Source organism: Balaenoptera musculus, chromosome 2 (assembly GCF_009873245.2).
Source record: "Balaenoptera musculus isolate JJ_BM4_2016_0621 chromosome 2, mBalMus1.pri.v3, whole genome shotgun sequence".
NCBI lineage: Eukaryota > Metazoa > Chordata > Mammalia > Artiodactyla > Balaenopteridae > Balaenoptera > Balaenoptera musculus.
The window spans coordinates 106,369,808-106,378,899 of NC_045786.1; the positions used below are offsets into that span (position 1 = coordinate 106,369,808).

The 9,092-nt window shown below is 41.9% G+C and overlaps 1 pseudogene; it reads left to right on the plus strand.

The window, feature by feature from the left end:
• The first annotated feature begins 7,544 nt into the window (after window positions 1-7,544).
• LOC118890704 lies at window positions 7,545-8,690 on the plus strand (annotated as a pseudogene).
• The last annotated feature ends 402 nt before the right edge of the window (window positions 8,691-9,092 follow it).

Below are 9,092 nucleotides of genomic sequence, written 5' to 3' on the forward strand. Positions count from 1 at the left end.
CATTAGAAAGTATTAACAGAGCATCTACTATATAATCGGATCTCTATCGGGCACTAAGAGACATTGGTTACAAAACAGAAATGGAGCATGACTTGACATATTGTAGTCTGGGATTATGACAAATAGAAAATTATGAAGCTCCAGTACATGTACCATAATAGGGGAAGTACGAGATGAACTGGGGGCACATAGGAGGGAATCTAATCCATATTTGAGAGAAGAGTGGGAGTCAGGGAAACTTCCAGCAGCAAGTTATATTTAAATAAAAACTATAAGACTCAACATTTAAAAATAATAATGATATAAATGAAAAGTAAATAATAATTCACATCAGATGGGATGCATATGCAAATATCTAAAGACTAAGAAATGTGATGCATCTTAAGAATTGAATCAGTGTGAAGAGAACAGGGAAACGTGACAAGAGGCAATGCTAGAGAAGACACAGCTGCATCATGAAGTCGGGCTAATCAGTCACTGGGGGTGTTAAGCAGAGGCTGACGTCATTTGATGGGCAGTTTTGAAAGATCACTCTGGTTTCAATGTTGAGGATAGAATGCAGAGAGCCAAGAGAGGAAACAGAGGTCACGGGAGGAGGTTGTTAGAAAAATCAAGGTAGGAGACAATAACAACATGGAGTAGGCTGGTGATAGTGGGAAAGAGAGAGAAACGGAGGGACTCAAAGATAGTCTAGAAGCAAACAGATTGGGAAATAACTGGAAGTGGGGATGAGAGAAACGGTAGAGAGGGTGGAGGGCTCTTGGCCTGATTGCTCTGTTTTCTCTGAGAAGTGGAGACAGCACTCTGTCTCTGGGATGATTCTGAGGGTGGAAGGAGCAGGAGCAGGCAGTGTTCAGGCACGGGTTTGAGGAGAGCAGTGAATGGTGCGTGGTATCACCATGGAGAATGTGGTCTAGGCCTCAGCAAGAAAACACACAAAGGTTACCAGTGAACACTGATTGCCTGATCATGTGTTGAGACCTGAATTTAGTGTGGAATCATGAAGTGACTAATTCTTACCTTATATTCATCTTTTTTACCCTACAAATGTGTCCCTCTTTTTCAGCGACCCCTCTCTTAATGGCATCACCAAGTCTGCAACTATCTAAGCCAGAAACGTGAGATTATCTACGACTCAAATCTTTACTTTCTATCTCCTTCATTTCTCAAATACGTCCATGGTCTCTACTTTGTTTGAGGTCACCTTTAGCCCAGCCTGGATTCCTGTGACAGCTTCCTGGCTGGCACTGCCTTTGGCCTTGCTCTCCACTGCCACGTCATAAGGTGACCCTACGCTGCCAGCACGCAAGGCTGCCAAAGACTACCACTGCCATTCCACACGTGATCGTTGTTATTAAAGGGGGTAATGAGGGCTGCGTCAGAGAGACTTTGAGTCCACTTTCTCCCTTTAACCCTTCCAACCCTCACCACCTCTCTCACCCATCAGCTATCCATTTTGTGGTCTGCCTAAAAACAGGAAGGACTGAAGTAGACAGGGCAAGGAACGCTGGACCTAGACCCCTTACTGAGTGCGAGAGAAGGAAATTCTTGCTCATTCTTGCTGTCTTACTGGGGCTTTGGACAGAGGTGACTGGAGGAAGTGTTCACTATGCTGAAGAGTGAGTCCACTGAGAAGCCAGGACAGCACTCAGAGCAGAGGAGAGCACCAGCCTTAGCTTTTGAAGGATGATGTGAAGGTGCAGAGTGATGCCTGTTTACTGGAACCCAGTTCCATCACAGCTCAGTCTCTGGTGACGCATGGTGAATATGTATTAATTTATTGTCTCAGATGCTTTCTATGTGTCAACTTACTTTGCTCATACTCACAACAGGTGACATGGCAGCTTTGTTCTTTTCCTGTCATTTGCTTGTGCTTGGAATAATAGTTTTGTCTTCAGTCTTGGGGGTTTTTTTTTTCAGGAAAATTCTTATTACCTTTGCCCATTTTGTGAGGATTGGTTTATTTAGAATGAGAGAGTGCAGCCATAAATCCACTTAACTGGGCATGGATAAACTGTAAAACATTTTGTACCACACACTGTATGAACAAGAGTGAGGGCTTTGCCATGCTCTCCCCCCACTGTGGAACGTCCTCTCCTTCTAAAAAACCTCAAGGGCACCGAGAACACCAGTGTTGAGTCAGAATACACATTTAAAAAGTTTTACTTATTTCTACTTTGTAGACAGAAATACAGAAATTGAAGTGGTAATATTTTCTTCCCACATTTCAATGAATCGTTCCATTCAAACCCTGGGATACACAACATGTCAGCCCGTTTGGAGACCACTATAGTAGGGGTTAGCCAGGCTGTGGGAAAAGAAAGCAGTATGTGCAAAGGTTCTGAGGCAAGGGAGAGCATTTTAGTGCTTCTTCTTTGGAGAAACACTCTGTTATGTACTCTGAAGCCAGAGTTCCTGGGCTTAGTTCTGGCTGTGACCGTGAGCAAGAAACTTGCATTGTCAGTGTATTAGGGTTTGTTTGTTTGTTTACAAACTAGGAGTAACTGTGTTTAATTGATAGTGTTATTTTGAAAAAAAAATAATGTCTTGGAATATCATTTCATGTTAATTTCTTTTTCCCACTTCCATAAGGGGAAGTGATGACTTTTCCCCAGTAGGAAAAAGGCTTCAACATTGCTTTAGGGAGAAGTATGACTTCTAAAGTGAAAGGAAGAAAAAGATCAAGATATAATCAATGCTTGTTTTTGTTTTTATTTTAACTTCCAGAACAGGCTTTTTAGAATAAAGAAGGAAGAGGAGAAGGAGGAAATGGAGGAGGAAAAAGAGCTTTTTACAGCCAAAGGTAATAAATCTGGAGAGACTAGACGAAGACCTAGATCATTCTTACCCATACCTCCTTGGAGAATAGACGAGTCACCTGAGCTTATGAGGGGGGATAGAGGAAGCTGGCAGACAGGGTGAGACTTTAGTGGAAGTCAAAAGTGGAAGTGGAGGGAATGAATGCGAGAGGCATGGGTGGAGAGGAATGGGGTCAGCATACAGAGACTCAGAAACACTTTCAAGGGCCTCATCTTTGAAACCAGCACCAGGGAGCACTAATGTTTGCCCAGACAGAGAAGTCATGCCAGCTGTTCATCTCCTCACTGAACAGTGTGGGCCTCTGGTCAAGAGGTGCCTACCTGAGTCTTTGCTGAGCTCCATGCAGACTGCCACTGTCTTCATGTGTACTCTCTTTTGAAAGTCCAGAATATTCCAAGATTCCCAAAAGGTAAAGAAGAGGTTCTTAACACCCAGAACAGTGGGACTGTTATAGAAGAGAACACCCCAGCACTGAGCCATAATTGAGTAAACTGAACAATGGGAAATTCCATTTGGTATAGCGATCATCATCATCATCATCGTCATCATCGTCATCATGGTGACTAACATTTTACAGAGGACTATATTATCAGGTGCTGTACTACTAAATACGTTCTATACAGTGCATCATTTAACCAGGGTCTTAATCTCTATGCTACACTGCTCTTAACATCTACACTCTACTCCCTCCCAGATAAAATAAGATTGTAGATGTAAAGTATTAACACTGTTCCTGGTGTATATATTGCTTGCTGATAATTATGACTTCAACGTCATGGGAGGGGATGGCAGAAAATAGGGAACAGGTTGTTATCTGCTGTTAATACTGAAAAAGTTAAGACTGAATCTGAAACTTTTAAGGTTCAAATATCAAAGTTCAGAGAAGTTTATTTCATTCTTCTAGTTGATGTATGTTATTTTATAATTCACAGATAGTTCAGTCTTCTAACTTAAAGCCTGAACATAAGAAGATGGAGCGAGAATGTAGTTTCTCTTCTTGCTCAGTGGTTCTTGTTTTTTTAATCTGTAGGTGAAAAGAGTAAATGACTACTGAGGGTTAATGTTCTCACCCCCATTTACTTCCTCCACCTTCAAGATCTCTTGAATCATCTCTAAACCCTTTCCCAACATTTTCCCCTTTGAGGTGCTTCCCATTCCTTAGTTATCCATTGATCAAAGATAATTTTTCTTCCACTTTGTTCCCAAGTAGGAACCTGACTGTGACTGGTGAGGTTGAAATGAGCAAAGATGAGGAATTAGTAACACAATCATGCCTCACGTTTAAGCGATGTCCTCCAATCCATGTCTGAATTTTGGATGCATCTCTCAAATGATTCCACAGTAGGGAGGGAAAGAGGCTGTTATTTACTGGTCTGCCAAAACCTTACAATATACACCACCAAAATGCTGGAAGAGTAGTGTATGCTTTAAGAATATTTCAAAATTATAATTAAACATTTTAAAATTATATAAATAATATCAAGTAGGTGCTTTATAAAATGCATTTGTTCGACAATCATTTACTGAGTCCCCATCACATGCAAAGCACCAAGGATAAAAGGATGAGAAAAACAGACACAATCCCTATCACTATGGAGCTTGGAGTTTAGTGGGAGAGACAGATATTAATCAAATAAGCAAAAAATAAATGTGAAACTGCAATGGTGACACTCATGAAAAAGGAGTGTTACATGGTATTTTGTAGGTCAGGTCAAGCTTCCCTAAGGAAATGGAAATTTAGTTCAAATCTGAAGGAAAATCTTTCCACTTGAGGGGACTAGCATATAGTCAGTGCTCACAGTGTAGGTCTCAATTGTATTATTTCAAAGCTCTGCTCTCTCCCCTTCTGAGTGAATTTATTTAAAATGAAAACAAAAGCACAGATATACATATCTAAGATACACATATCCAATCTAAGACCATTAGATTACAATGGTCTTAAGAAGCTCCTTTCCAAAGTAGCTAGCAGGGCAGAACATCTAATCCTGAAGCTAGCTAAGAAAAATCTTGCTCAAAATATCACCATCAATGGACCAAAAATCAAATGTCAGTATGGGTCATCACCCTGGATATATAGGGGTTAGAGTACGAGTATTAGGAAAATACAGTAAACTGTAGCTAGCAACAGGAATAAGTAAAACATTGGAAAGATAAATTGACTAATTTCGACGTTTCTGAGATATATGTGTTTTTTGGAATTCCAACTATTCCTCGTGTTTGGGCATAGCCTTAGAGAATGTGTTCATTAACTTCTACAGACTTATCTTGACACATAAATACTAACCTCTGCTTATTTCCTAGGATGAAACAGTGTCTGCATCTGCACATGCAGCTGTATCCAGCAAATCATTGAACCCTAAAGCAAACAAAAAAAAGCCATGACCTCTGCAGAACAGAACCAGAATCTTTTCCCAACAAACTCATGCTTACAAAAACAACTTCTAAAATAAGTGTTATATATGCCAGGGAAGCACCATGATTCAATTATGGTATTTATCTGTTCCTTTAAGATAGTGTTAATTTTCCTATTTTTGAAGTCCCTATGTAGTTGTAGACTGCAAGGTTATTTTGATTATGTAATAATTTGTAAATGCAATAAAATGCTATTTTGAAAGTATTGTGCCCCCTGCCTGTTACTGCTCCCCAAAGCACCTAAATAAACTTTATCAGTGAGCATTTCTTCCAATTGCTATTTACCAAATGAGATACTTGAGCTAAAAAAGAAACTTTAATAAAGCCAAATTTAAAATTGCCATGCTTCATTCTGTGCAAGCATGACATTTAAATTAATAGCATCCATCTCCATCCCTTAGGACATATAATTTTTTAAACTACAGATGGTGTATATTTATTTTTGCCTTTCTTTTTCTAATTCAGACACATTGTTATTGGGAATTGTGAAAACGTGTCCTTGTAGTTGTTCTACTTCATCACCGCCATGTTGATTGAAGTGAAAAATTAACATGGATTTAGGAAAGCCCATTATATCATTAAGGAACTATCAAGAAAATAAATAGGTGATATATTATCTTTAATCCATGAGCAAACAATGTCCTTGACACTTTTCTAAACCAGTTCTGATCATGAAAAGGGAAACATATAAAATGTGTTTCACCTGTATCAAAAAGTATCTCAGCTTCTAGGACACTTGGTAAGCTTTATAGTGAGAAAAATATTGCATAAAAATGATATCACACCCTATGTTTTAGCTAGTTATACCTAAATCCTTTGTTGATTATAGGCCATATAACTTCAGGCAGACAAAAGAAAAATAATCCCTATCATGTTGAATGCCAGTCTGTGGTGTTTATGAGTACCTCCTGCTGTTTTAAATGACTCAAACATCTGTCAGGTGTGCTACATTATAGCCACAGGAAAATCTCAGTACAGGTTGTGTGCCAGGCAAAATGCTTTGTCTAAGACCTTGTCAATCAGACTGACGGATGAGTTCAGTATTCTAATGAGTAAGATTCTAAATATGTTTCTCCTTTGCCAAATCTCCGGATCACATCAGGAGGCACAAAGCTCAGGCAATTGGAAGGAATAAGATCATTTTTAAAGGACCGTATTTCTCCTGACTCATACAAATGTGTGGGTTTTAAGCTATCCTGGTGAGATAGTCTCCTACCCCTTTGTAATCCTTTTTTATATGCTTCATTTAACAGACTAATTTCCGTTTACTCAAAACAAATTAATTCCAAACAATTTGCAAAGGCTACCATACTTCTGAAGAGCATTAGTTACTTTTAGCTTTACATTTTGCATAGTACAATGTCTACAATCAGTGGGTTTGCAGACATATCATTTAGTGAATTATATTTTAAGCTATTCTAACAGTAACTAAGTCAGATGAAATTGTTTTGGTAGAATGGTATATATGTGTTCCATTTAGATAATTCATAAGTAACGAATCCAACCACTTTTCTCATGGCCTTTCATATTCTAATATAAAAACTGAGTGTTTTTTTAAACTGACTTTGGGGAGAACATTACAGTAAACATCCCCTATGATATATCAACATGTTGCTTAAAAATTGCATAATATTTGTATTAGACTTATAAAGGTACGTCCTATCCTTAATAGTAATGTTGTAAAGGAGTTTCATATTTTGTAAAATTGACATTCAAAGTTTACTACTTTTAAACTCTACATAATATTTAACATGAATCCTAGTAAATTCTATTCCAAACAAGGCAAAAACATATCTTTAATAGGAACATAGTGAGGTGAACAAAGATAATAAAAACAATCAGCCATCGGAAATTAAAAATCAATCTCTTCTCTATTCAAAATGTTACACTATTTAATATAACATTTGGAAAGACTCACTGAGAATATAATTTCTTTCCAAGAAGACAACTAACATTTCGGTTAATGCCCTCAAAAATTACATAACCCATATATTTAGCCTTTACAATTAAGCTAACATAGTTTTGAAGCCAATGATTTAGCAGTACATTAAAAATAAAAATTGTAATAGTACTTATGAGTAATAAATATCGAAATTATTAATCACAAAAGGGGATTTCTTGGATCCGGGCTGCTCGGCCGCAGGCCGCCTCCAGCGCCGTGGGATGTAGCGCGGGGTCCGAAGCCCCCAGCAGAGCTCCCCCCCCCCCCCCCCCCCCCCCCCGCCTGTCTTTCATCACAGGGAACTCGCTGCCTCCTGGGGCCAAGAGACCCCACCCTTTCCCCAAGCTGAAGCCGCAGGGCATGGAGGTAGATGTCTTCTCACAAAGGACCTGTGGTGGCCCAGGGCAATGGGGCTCCTGCCAGGAACAGGGAGGCTGACACAGTGGAGCTGGCTGAGCTGGGACCCCCGCTAGAGGAGCAAGGCCAGCGGGGCGTCACCAGCCGAAGCAAAGCTGAAGAAGAGCAGGCATGCCCAGGGCCTCAGGAAGAGGAGGAGGAGGAGGGGCGGGGGCTGACACTTCCCCTGCAAGCCCACCATGCCATGGAGAAGAAGGAGGAGGTTGTGCGTAAGGTCTGCGAGGGGCGCTGGAGGGTCATCCCGCACGACGTGCTCCCCGACTGGCTGAAGGGCAAGGACTACCTGCTGCACGGCCACAGGCCGCCCATGCCCTCCTTCCGGGCCTGCTTCAAGAGCATCTTCCGCGTACACACGGAGACGGGCAACTTCTGGACCCACCTGCTTGGTTTTGTGCCGTTTCACTTGCTGGGAATCCTGACCATGCTCAGACCAAACATGTACTTCATGGCCCGCCTTCAGGAGAAGGTGGTGTTCGTGATGTTCTTCCTGGGCGCGGTGCTCTGCCTCAGCTTCTCCTGGCTCTTTCACACCGTCTATTGTCACTCAGAGCAATGAACAAACTGGATTATTTTCCAGCCCTTTTCCAAACTGGATTATTCAGGGATTGCCCTGCTGATTATGGGGAGCTCTGTCCTCTGGCTCTATTACTCCTTCTACTGCTCCCTATAGCCACGGCTCATCTACCTCCCCATCGTCTGTGTCCTGGGCATCTCTGCCATCATTGTGGCCCAGTGGGACCGGTTTGCCTCTCCTAAGCACCGGCAGACAAGAGCAGGGGTGTTCCTGGGGCTTGGCTTGAGTGGTGCCGTGCCCACCATGCACTTTACAATCGCGGAGGGCTTCGTCAAGGCCACCACGGCGGACCGGATGGGCTGGTTCTTCCTCATGGCTGTGACATACATCACCAGAGCTGGCCTTTATGCCACGTGGGTTCCTGAGCGCTTCTTCCCTGGAAAATTCGACATACGGTTCCAGCCTCATCAGATCTTCCATGTCCTGGAGGTGGCAGCCGCCTTCATCCATTTCTACGGGGTCTCCAACCTTCAGGAGTTCCGATATTGCCTGGAAAGGGGCTGTACTGACTCCCCCCTCCTCTGACCGCCCTGCAAGGGCGCAGGAGGAGCTTGCCAAGTGGTTTTAAAAGAACTTCTTTGCTGAAGTGAGAGGAAGAGTCTGAGTTGTCTGTTTCTAGAAGAAACCTCTTAGAGAATTCAGTACCAACCGAGCTTCAGCCCACTTCACACTCACTGGGCAATAAACTCTCCATTCCCTCGCTGAGAACAGTGGGGATGGGCAGCCGCGCCCCCCTCATTAAGGCAACTACTGTCCCCTCACAGAGACATAGCTTTGAAGCTCATGTTGACATTTTACCCCTCCTCCAACCATTCTGGGGAAAATGATGGACTGGGACTCCTCAGAAATTCTGTTTCTGGAAGAAACTGTCCCTCCCTCACCCTGGTCTTGACTTTGTAACCTGGCTTATAACAGGCCATCTGTTTT